This window comes from Phyllopteryx taeniolatus, chromosome 16 (genome assembly GCF_024500385.1).
Source record: "Phyllopteryx taeniolatus isolate TA_2022b chromosome 16, UOR_Ptae_1.2, whole genome shotgun sequence".
Lineage (NCBI taxonomy): Eukaryota > Metazoa > Chordata > Actinopteri > Syngnathiformes > Syngnathidae > Phyllopteryx > Phyllopteryx taeniolatus.
The window spans coordinates 18,077,275-18,089,698 of record NC_084517.1 but is presented as its reverse complement, the minus strand read 5'-3'; positions in this window follow the sequence as shown (position 1 = coordinate 18,089,698).

Here is a 12,424-nt window from a genome sequence, read left to right as displayed (position 1 = left end):
AACACTAACAAAAACGTCTAAACAAGTGACCTACCTTTTAGATTATGAAGATTGCAACAAGTCAACTAGCATTAGCTAATGCTAGCAAATTCTTGTCAATGTTTTACAACCAACAGAAAACCTCCAAATAACAATATCTTGCTACGTGGTATATGATGAAAGCATGTCCATTTAAAGGTTAAACAATGTCCATTTCTTAAAATAAATAAAAAAGACAAGAAATCATTGGAGACCCAAACTACCTTTTATAGCCTGAATTGTAGCAAAAAAGAAGGTTGGTAGACCGGTAGGAGATAGTAGCCAACTAGCATTGGCTAATGCCAGCTATTTTACAAATGACCGAAAAGATTACAATAGATAAATTGTGCTCAAAGTGGTATGTGACATAAAGCTACTAGAAATAAATAAGTGTATAATGTAAATAAATGTATGTTATATTTTTACAAAATAAATGTGGACAATGCTAACTAGCTTTTACATTGCAGAACAAAAGTAGGGGATGATTCCAGTTAGCTAATATTGGCTAACACTAGCCAACACTTGACAGAAACTTTCAAAACAACTAGGACATCAAGTATGTCAAGTATAAAGTATGACAAAGAATGACAAAAGTGAACATCAGAACACTATTAATTGATAATATTAAGAGGTTGTGTTGTTGTGATGACTTAAATACATTTTTAAAAAAAAATTTCTCTCTACATTGTACCTGGCCAACTTTGGTTTGCATTAGCGGTTATTTTACAGCTGCACACTCTCACATTGTTGGCATACATCTTGAACTGTCGGTCCAGTTTCGAGCCATCATTGCAGCGGTCATGAAAAGTATTTTTTTTTTTTTTTTTTTTTTAATCCTCCGCTGTCTCTAAGGAGACATACCGGCAGATGTAAGTTTGCTCTGTTAATTAAATTTCGCCTCCGCCGAAAACTAAGCTTTTATTCCACTGCCGGCCTAACGTCTCTCTCCTGAACAACAAAGGCAACGCCGGATGACAGAAACAATCACTGTTTGTCCGTGGATCAATAATTTTGAGGAGGAAGAAATTTGATGCCGCCGCTTGTGGTTTTTATTGCTTCAATTTTACACAGAGAGTTGGGATTTATGACTCTGTAGTATCTCCAGAAGAACCTAAAGGAACCTGTGTTTTAAAATCTCCTAACTCCCGTGGTTCCAAGCGTGTTCGTTTTCGTGAAAGAACTTCGTTCACAACAATGTATCAAAACCAACCAATTTATTCCTGACAGAGGAGTCTATACATTTGCAGAGCTCTGGGTTCGTAACTACCCCATCTTATCCTTAGCAGATAAAGTAGTCGAACTGAAACTATCTGATTCTACCCCAGACTTATACAATGTTTCAAACAGGCCAGTATGTAATCGCTGTCGTCTGATTGGTCCGTAATCTGACGTCATCGTTATCCTGCAGAATGATGACCATTTGATCTGGCTCCAGACTTCTGCTCCAGGTGTCGCCTGCATTCCTGCATTCAATGTTTATAGTGGCTCCCCGCAGTTCCTTTCTTCCTTGAGATGTGTCTCCAAATACCACCTGATGGGGGGGTTTTCCTGCAATAAAACCCCTACCCCCTTATCTGATTATACTGTAATACACATCCTCTTCCAAGCTAGTTAGACCCTGAAACTCTATATTATATTCTATTACATATAGAATTACATATTAGAATATAAAGTATTCTATATTCCCTTCAATCCCCTAAGTTGATCTTCTGATAATCAGAAGATCAACAACCCCTATACCTGCAGCCTATTTCACGACAAAACTCAACAAAACCTAATGTAAACACAGCAAATTGAAAAAATTTGTGAATACAAAGGCGTCGATCAAGGCAGCGAGCGCGCTCATCGTCTCCCCGTCCTCTTTCAACGGCAGCTGCAGATCTTGGCAGTGGGGGTTCTTCTCTTCAAAGGCCTTGAGAGCAAACCTGAGAACAAGTCTCCTGAGAAAATGAATTAACACCCCCCACACCAGTCACTCTCCCAGGTGAAATCCGCCATATGGTTGATCTCCTGCTGAGAGAGAGGCTTGATCACAGTGGGGGTTATCATAGAAACCAATGCACAAGTGCCTGTCCATTCCCCAGGCAGGAAGTCCCACAACAGAACAACACCACACATCCACCACAAATCAGACCTCATCTTACTTAATCGGGCCGCATCCTAACAATCAATAAAAAGTGTGAATTTACAAAACTGTGGATCCAGGTGGCCAATTGATCAGGAAAGTTTTTTATTTGGGCCCAAAGTTACCTTACTCTTATTTTGTGTGATGCAGGGTAGGGAAGGGAAGGGACCCCTCCCCTATATTGACATTATAGAGGGGAGCACCTTTCACCTTAGTCAGAGGATAAACCTGATCCCAGTGCTGGCACTCACCCTCCAGGTTGTCATTAGTCATCAGCTGGTAGGCACAGGTCAATTTGAACTTAGTAGCAGGAGTATAATTTTCCTGGACCACAGGGTTTACAATCCAATTGAGGCTATTCATCGTAGCACAAACAAGACAGTGTTTTTGATAGATTTTGCCTGCGTCCCTACCATAGTAATCTCTTTAAGACAATAATTACCTAGATTAATTCCTGCCACTCGTCCCTTTGCCTTTTGTACTAAATGACTATTTACCGATCCTTTGACCGAGTCAATATTCAGGTCATATCCCGTCACTTTAGAGGTTCGAAAAACCACTGGATCCTCATTTTTTGAAGCTGGTATCTTAGCAAATTTTCTCATTATCGGACTAGATGAACTTTTTGTCGGTCGTATCCAATTAATAATAATCTGTCCTAGTGGATCAGTCCCTGAGACATCTATACCCAAGGTCAAGACTGTAAAGGTCGCTACTGGTTTGCCCCACTCTCTCCACGGGGTGCTAGTTATATCATACAAGGTCAATAATACGGGATGTCGGTCCCTCGGGGTTACTGAGTGCATACTAACTCTTTCCAATTTGATCTTGTCCTTCCACCGCCAATTCCTAATCTTCGTCGGCTCCCAGTATCCCGGTTTCGAGTGGATAATCACTTGCCTCCAACGTCTTTTCCCCCAATGTGTAGTTCAATTCTAGGGCCCCTGCTGGCTTCACGGCCCTCTTTGTTACTCTTTCTCCTTGTATTGCATTCCAAAATAGATTCCTGTAACTGTAATCAGGGAGATCACCAGAGTCATGATTATAACCTTCTTTGACCAGACATACAGGATGTACATATTTCCCCCTTTGTTAAATGACTAATTTAACACCAAAACACAGTACCCACACACAACACCATACACAAACAAGCAGGTCGTCTCCTTCGTCGGAGAGGCCCCTGACCAGACCTGCAAACAAACCCTTATATAAATTAATCACAACTCTGCAAAAGATACCCGTGCCAAAGCGATGGACTACATAATTCCTGTATACATACTCCAGAGAAGGGACAAGTCGGCAATTGTCACCCAACATTGATATTATTCCCCAACCAATTGTTAATTTGTCTCACAAAAGTGTTAATGTCAATAAACCAAGAATCACATAAAATCAGCGTTAAGTCAGCACACCAACATCATGCAATACACTATCAAGCTCCATCCTCCTGGGCGTCCTGTAAACTAATGTTATTTCAACAAATCAGTCTTTCAACAGTCTGTAGACCGTTATTCATTGGTAACTAAAGGTCTATAGTCTCTTTCACGTGATCACATCGTTCACTACTCCTGTCAGCCAGTGCTCCATCCTCAGTAGTGCTCCATTTCTGCTTTTAATTAAGACGACACAAACATTAAACACAAAACATAAACAATTAACATGACATGACAATCGAGACTTCACAGACAATAACATTAACCTGGACCCAGGAGTGAATGTCCTCTCACATACACCACACAGACAAAACTGAACACAGCACACTTATTGGTTGAACCATAACACCTAAACCACTACAGACCAGGCTTCTATACATTGCATTAATTAAACGATCCTATTGTAAATCTCCCTGGCCCTTGCAATACCATAAACTCGGAAAACTCACACACGCCCGTCGTAAAGCTGCCCCCCCCCCAGCTGAGGACCCCTGTGACCTTTCATAAACCATTTGGTGCACCTTCACTTCAAGTGCTCTTTTAAGCACTCATCCATTTTCTGAGCCGCTTCTCCTCACTAGGGTCGCGGGCGTGCTGGGGCCTATCCCAGCTATCATCGGGCAGGAGGCGGGGTACACCCTGGACTGGTTGCCGGCCAATCGCAGGGCACATCCAAACAAACAACCATTCGCACTCACATTCACACTTACGGGTAATTTAGAGTCTCCAATTAACCTACCATGCATGTTATTGGGATGTGGGAGGAAACCGGAGTGCCTGGAGAAAACCCACGCAGGCACGGGGAGAACATGCAAACTTCACACAGGCGGGGCCGGGGATTGAACCCCGCTCCTCAGAACTGTGAGGCTGACGCTCTAACCAGTTGGTCACCGTGCCACCCCCTCTCTAAGCAATATATATCAAATCCCATTCACCAGCTCAGATAGCAACTTGCACGTCATTTATTCAAACTCCGAAGCGTTTTCTTAGACCACAAACCTCCCGTACTGTTGTCAGGCTTTTATCCCAGGCACGCAGAGCCGCTCTGGTCCGCTCTGCTGACCCGGAAATAGAAAGTCACGATACCACTCTTGCTTGATCACATCCGTCCGGCACACGTCTTAATTTATCTATTATTTAATTTATCTTCCAGAATATCATATGCATACCTATTTATACATACAATATGTATGCCTTATTTATTTAGTTAATAAATATAATGGGTACCCTTTGAAGCGCTTTATACCTTTTTACATATATAGTCATATAATTTTATTCATCAAAGTTCTAAGGTTTGCTTTATATTGTGTACACAATTTATAAAACGTATCGCACCGAATATTTATACCATTCACACTTAGTCCACGTTTTTTTTCACAATAGAGGCCTGCGCAGGACATGTTTGGGACAAGTAGAATCACTTGTCCGATCTGATTACTCGTGGAAGCTCATACGTCGGAATATAATGGTTAACCAGCGCTTTGTCGACAGACGGCACGTTTTCTTTTGCACAAGGATAGCCTTTGGGCCATCCAGAAAAAGTGCCGACAATTATTAATAAGTACCTTACGCTTTGGACTGGGACTACCATTGCCGGTTCAGTCCATTACCACCACATAAATTCAGGCCTCGGCCCATCTCAGTGTGTTGCAATTCCCTCTTCGTTGTAGGGCAAACACTGATATCTTGACATATATCACAAAAAACACAAAAATATTTTACCTTACGCAGAAGATAATGGTGCCACCAAAAGCGCAGCTTCTTCAGCATTGACACATAACTTTCCTGTAGGTAACATCAGTCTCCTAGGTTCTCCTTGTCATCATACTCAGCACCTGTCTCTTGCCACTTACGCTTGTCTTCCTTCGGCGCCGCCTCCTGGAGGTCGCGCACCACATCAACTGTTACTGCAGGGAGAAAGTCAATTAACTGATCCCGTTTAACAACATATTTTCCTTCAGCATCCATTTATTAGCCTGCTACTTTTTTCAGCACCATTAATAAATAGTAACACTCTGACCTTCAGATAACTCTAGTGCCCCGCACCTGGCCAGCAGTTCTGCAGCTTGAGCGGAGGGTTTCATAACATCATTTATGGACCAAAGCATTGGGATTTCAGAATTTGGGTTTCCGCGATATCTTCTATGGCCTCTTGTTTACAAGGATACTACGGCACGTAAACAAAAGCAGTCGGGTTTACCTCGAATGTTACCGGAGTCACGGATGTACACAGACCCCCGTCTGCAGGACCCTCGGACCACAATGAGTCCGGCAGCGAGCTCAACAGCTGTGCGGCGTCCTCATGGCCCGAGAGTTCTCTGCCATGGAATCGCGCTAAAGTCACATGCTCCAACACCCCTCCGTCCACCATGGTACCTTAAATACAAAAACATTCAGTACTGGGAGAGTACAACACATTGGGTATTTTATCTTGTTGCCAATCATTTGCCAATTGGCATTTTCTCACCATGGGTCCCAGTTCTCAAGCTTTATGACCTAGTGCAAGTGTGGAAAAGATGTCAAACTCATCATAAACCACTCACTCTGCTCTGGCGTCAAGGTGGAGGCCGCTGCCACACCTTGCTTCCCTATGTAAATACGTTTACTTATTGAGCATCCCGTTTTCCCCCTGTATTGGCTCAAACGCTTCTCTGTAAACCAAATCGTCATTTTTATCATAAAACAGTGTGAGATGGAGAGGATCAATTGGAGGATGATAGGGGGCAAGAGAGTCGATCCAGGACTTCCACCGCAGGAAGGCCGAGTAAACTCCGCCTCCCTCCTTTGTTTCAGGTTTTAGTCGGGCCCAATATATGTCAGCAGTTGCTTCCGGAAGTTCATGTTGTATCATGTTCCATCCGGAGGATAACTTCTTCCACAGTTCATCATGGTCCCATCGGGGAACCGTATCGTCAGTCCATCTGGGCTACAAAGGATGGTAGCCCTGGTCTTGATAAGCAGATCTCTGCCCATCAGGTTCACTGGAGCCCCTCTTTTCATGAAGACAAACTGATGTTCATGTGTCTGTCCAGGAATTTCAGACTTTAATGGTGTCGTAATCGGCAGACTCATGGGCACCCCTGCACAGCTCATTCAGGTGGTTGTCTTCCCTTAGCGGGGTTCAGAGGCTCTGTCTTTCCTCCGTCCCCCGGCTCCGGGCTCATTGGGCATTCGGACCAGTCCTCATTGCAGTAGTACTGGCGAGATGGTTCTTGTTGCTGTGGAGCCTGCTGCGGATGCTGTTGCCGGGCCGCGCCCACCTCTCCCTCATGAAGCTTTGTAGCCTCCTCTTTGAGGTGTGGCCTCTCTGGGTTCCACTGGAGGTCATTGTTGAATCATTGGGTAAACAGTACATTGGCAATCCCAGTGTCCATACTGACCACAATTGAAGCACGCTTGGTCCGTTGGAGGTCGGCAAGGGCTTCCCCTGCCTCCGTTGGTGTCCTCTGTCACGACTCCCGCCTCGTCTCCTCGTTGACCCCTGCGCCATCCACATCTGTTTTTCTGCTTCCATTTTTATTTATTTATTTATTTATTTATTTATTTTTTAATGGCCACTTTACGGGCCTGGGCCAATTGTAGCTTCAAAAGTTGTTCCTGCATGTCCTTTACCTCATCTGATGATTTGTGTTTTCTGTCGACAAAAAGTTTCAAATGGTGTGACACATGACAATTAAAAAAGCTATCTCCCCCTTTCATGAGGTCAGGGTCTTTAATAAATTCAGTCCTAACTTCAACCGGCAAGGTCTCAAGTAAAGCTATTCTATAAATAACATTTGCCTCTCTTAAACGGGAGGGATGTGATCCTGTCTTATCTGTCCAAATACTTATGCAATGTTCGAAGTGAGAACTGGGATCCATGAGAGGTTTGAAGTCCGGAAGCTTCGGCACCGTTGGGGAAGAGGACGGGAACATGTCACACAGCAAATACTATAGGAGCAAAAGGGGCAAATAAAATTTCAGGTTCGACATTATTCAGACCCGACCGTGTCAAAATATCATCCGATTGGTGAACCGAAATGCAACAGGCGCGTATCAATCTCACTATGTCACCACACGCCAGGCTCATGTTGTCCGTCAACTTTTTCAGCCCCTGGATCCAAATTACACCAACAGCAGCCAGTCCGGGCAGCCGTTTCTGTAAAAACTCAAAAATCTTTAAAGACAATTTTTGTACATTTACCCACTTTTTTGAATGCGGGCTCGTGCGGAATTGATAGGAGTTTTATTTCCCCTCTACAAATGGTCTGCCATTTGAGCCGCCCCTTGACCGGCAATGCCGGTTATAGTGACGTCACTGGGGCCGTTTTCGGAAAGGTCCGTAAATTGTATTTAGCGGGGGAATTTGTCGCTCTTATTTTTTCTTCGCTGAACAGCTGCCATGGCAGGGCACACCAGACAAATCTCATACATTTTTCTACTCAATTTTTCATTCTCTTCTATTTTCTTATTCAAGTCTCTTTTCTCTCTCCACCCTGCAGCATCCAACTTTTCCTTCCTCTTTGTTTCCCTTTCAGAATAACCTCTCTGTTACGTGAAACAACTTACATTCCTTTTTTTCCACTTTGCCCACACACTTCTTAATCCTGTTTGTTTCTTTTTCTGCCTTTCTCTTTCAATCCACAAATCCGACACTTATCACATTCATTACCTCGACACTCGACTGTCCAATTCACAACCCCGAGTTTTGGTGGCACACTCATCTTGTTCTAAATCGGTTTTTGGGGGTCCCAAAATCCCCAACGTCTACCGAAACGTTACAATTTGAAACCACGTCCGATTTCAAGTCAGTCTACGATGGGACAAGTAGGTACCTTGTTACCCTACTTCCAGGATTTTCTCTGATCCTGGTCTGTCAGGTACCTTGTTACCCTGACGTCAGGTCCTCCGTTACCCTGACTTTTAATTATGCAATTTTAACAACACGTCTTATTAACTATTGACAACAAAACAACTGTACCACAAGTCTCCCAAATTTCGCCATTTCCAATGTGCAGAATTCGTGATATAATCAAACAGGCTTCCGCTCACCTTTTTTATTTCGGTGCACCGGGGAGATTCGCAGTCCAACTGAATTCCTGCCCGCTCCTCTGTCTTTTTAACTAATGTCCTTTCAGGATCACGTCAGGGTCACCATTTAAAGGAACCTGTGTTTTAAAATCTCCTAACTCCCGTGGTTCCAAGCGTGTTCGTTTTCGTGAAAGAACTTCGTTCACAACAATGTATCAAAACCAACCAATTTATTCCTGACAGAGGAGTCTATACATTTGCAGAGCTCTGGGTTCGTAACTACCCCATCTTATCCTTAGCAGATAAAGTAGTCGAACTGAAACTATCTGATTCTACCCCAGACTTATACAATGTTTCAAACAGGCCAGTATGTAATCGCTGTCGTCTGATTGGTCCGTAATCTGACGTCATCGTTATCCTGCAGAATGATGACCATTTGATCTGGCTCCAGACTTCTGCTCCAGGTGTCGCCTGCATTCCTGCATTCAATGTTTATAGTGGCTCCCCGCAGTTCCTTTCTTCCTTGAGATGTGTCTCCAAATACCACCTGATGGGGGGGTTTTCCTGCAATAAAACCCCTACCCCCTTATCTGATTATACTGTAATACACATCCTCTTCCAAGCTAGTTAGACCCTGAAACTCTATATTATATTCTATTACATATAGAATTACATATTAGAATATAAAGTATTCTATATTCCCTTCAAACCAAATAGGCAATAATGCAGAACCCTCCACATTAGTCTGACGCCACGCCGGAGCAAATCATTTGTTTTAATTAGAACTTGCCGTATTGTTAAGATTAAAAAAAAAAAAAAAAAAAATGTTGGACATGATTCCCTTCATATTGTTGTGTGCTGAGGCGATAAATAAAAGTGAAAGTACAAATCAACTCAGAAAAGACGATGAAAATAAGAGAAAGTGACACCGCTGGGGAGCACACAAGGGCAGGCAAGGAGCTGGTAGGATGACACGAGAGGAGATGGCCAGGGTCAAATGGTGAAACTATGCCATGACATGACATGACATTCAGCGTCGCATGTTCGCCAAAAATCCTTCACTTCGAGGGGACAATGTGGCAGCGAATTAATCACAAGTTTACATGTATGTTTGTGAACGCAAATTTGCTAAAGTTGGTTGCAAAAAGTCAATTTCAGAAGAAGGAGAGATTTATTATTATAGTACTGTGCATACTTCAAAATGGATAGAATAATAAGACTACTACTTTTTTAATGTTTTGAATTTATAACAAAATGATAACGTAAACTTGATTTTACATGGCAACTTGTTTTTGGAGGCTAAAAACTTTAAAATATGTTGTCCAGGAATTACTTTCTTTACAAAGTGACATCGCCAACTTGTGGCCTGGCATGCTTATTACAGCGTTTTCATGCTTGTCTGTACGAGAAAGTTTCTGAAAACGTGTTTAAAAAAAACAACATAAAACAATTCAGAAACACTTTTGAAGAGAAAAGTTGTGTTCTTTAATTAGAAATGCTCACTTGAGGCGAACAAGTGGAGCTGCAAAGATAAGTTAACCACAAGTGGCCATCCAATTAAACAGCAATTGGGATGGAAATTTTCATTTGGATACTCATTTTCTTTTGTGAAAAAACACTTGTGCTGAAATGAAATCAAAGGTTTTTCTCATATGATTATTATTTACCTGTTCTCTGCCATTCATACAAATTCAGGCCCCCTGTCTTATGCAGATAGGACATTGTCATTTAGTTAAGAAAGCATCGTGCGTGTGTGCATTTTAATTACTTTGCAATTTGGCACGACCAAAACAATTTTAGCTTGACGCTCCTGAATGTTCCATCAATGCATTACGAGTTTTGAAACAAAGCGATATTATGCATTTTTGACTTTTTAACTTTCTAGATACTTTTTAACTTATTCGTTATTATTAATAGTGTCAATGTGACTTTTGGGGACCACTAAGTGCCAATGAAAAGAGTGATGTTACGAAGACCACTATTTCCCTTCCCTATCTCCATCACCGCTGACTTCATGAGGGAAGTTCATTAATATTAATTTACATAACAAAACAGACCGCTTTGGAGGCTGCCAATACGTCTGCTTTGAGCATCTCGGCATTGTGCAAATGCATGCACACACACACACACACACACACACGCACACGCACTAATACATAGACACATTCAACGTGTTCACTTGCACTTGCACTCATCCTCAGTCACCATTAGGCAAACCACTGTAGGATGTTAATGAATGCAAATGGACAAATATCAAATGGAGACCATTAAAAATACTGTTTGCACATTGAGACAAAAAAAAAGTTTTTTAAATTATATATATATATACACACACGGTGGAACGGTGGACGACTGGTTCGAACGGTGGACGACTGGTTAGAACGTCAGCCTCACAGTACTGAGGAACCGGGTTCGAATCCCCGGCCCCGCCTGTGTGGAGTTTGGATGTTCTCCCCGTGCCTGCGTGGGTTTTCGCCGGGCACTCCGGTTTCCTCCCTCATCCCAAAAACATGCATGAATTGGAGACCCTAAAAATTGCCCGTAGGTGTGAGTGCGAATGGTTGGTTGAATGGTGTACCCCGCCTCTTGCCCGATGATAGCTGGGATAGGCTCCAGCACGCCCGCGACCCTAGTGAGGTGAAGCGGCTCAGAAAATGGATGGATGGATATATATATACGTGTGTGTGTATAGATGTATATATGTATGTGTGTATATAGATAGATATAGATATATATAGATATATAGATATAATTTTTGTGTATATTTTGTCCAGCATGGTGAACGACTGGTTAGCACATCTGCCTCTCAGTCCTGGGGACCGGGGTTCAAATCCCGACCCCGCCCGTCCCGCCAGTTGGCATGTTCTGCCCGTGCCTGCGTGGGTTTTCTCCGGGCACTCCGGTTTCCTCCCACATCCCAAAAACATGCGTGGTAGGTTGATTGAGGCCTCTAAATTGCCCGTAGGTGTGAATGTGAATCCGGATGGTTGTTTGTTTCTCTGTGCCCTGCGATTGGCTGCCGACCGGTTCAGGGTGTACCCCGCCTCCCTCCAGGAGATAGCTGGGATAGGCTCCAGCAGCCCGCGACCCTAGTTAGTATAAGCGGTAAAGAAAATGGATGGATGGATGTATATTTTGGGGGGACGGTTAATATACATAACATACGAAAAACAACATTATAATAAATCTTTGCGTCTAAATCTTTCTTTGGTTAAAGATTTGGGCTCTGATCTTGTATTACTATTTCATGAGTTAACTAATCAAACAAAATGTCTGTAAAAAAGTAAGCTCAATTAACCGTTATTCTCCATGCAAATATTCAGGAGAGGCCTCTGCATGATTAGATAAATAAAAAGGCTGATTTAATGTCCGCCTAAGTGTTTTAATAATCCAAAGCCACTCCAGTGCCGTTAAGAGTTAGGAGGATATGAGGGGCCCGCAGCCGGAGAGTCGCATAAAAAACTTAGTGGTGTGTATGAATTAATTAAGCGGGACCCAGAGCAATATTTCTTGACGGATCCCGGAATTCCATCCGTGTTCCCGGATGATGTCGTCTAATGAATAGAGGGAATTTACACGCCTTTATTGGTACGTCAGACAACAATGTTCTCACCCAAGTTCCTTGCAAATATGTTTGTACTGGGCTTTGGATGGACTCATTATTACAGCCAATAAGATTCATTAAGGAAATGAAAGCGTAATGACTTGATTCCAGCCAGTGTGGTGTTTAATTAAAATCTAATTAATTCATTAATTCAAGTCGGTTAAATGGAGCCTAGTCTACATGGGTCTGCACACTAGTCGTGCTCAATTGACTGTGTTTGTTTGTCCTGTCATG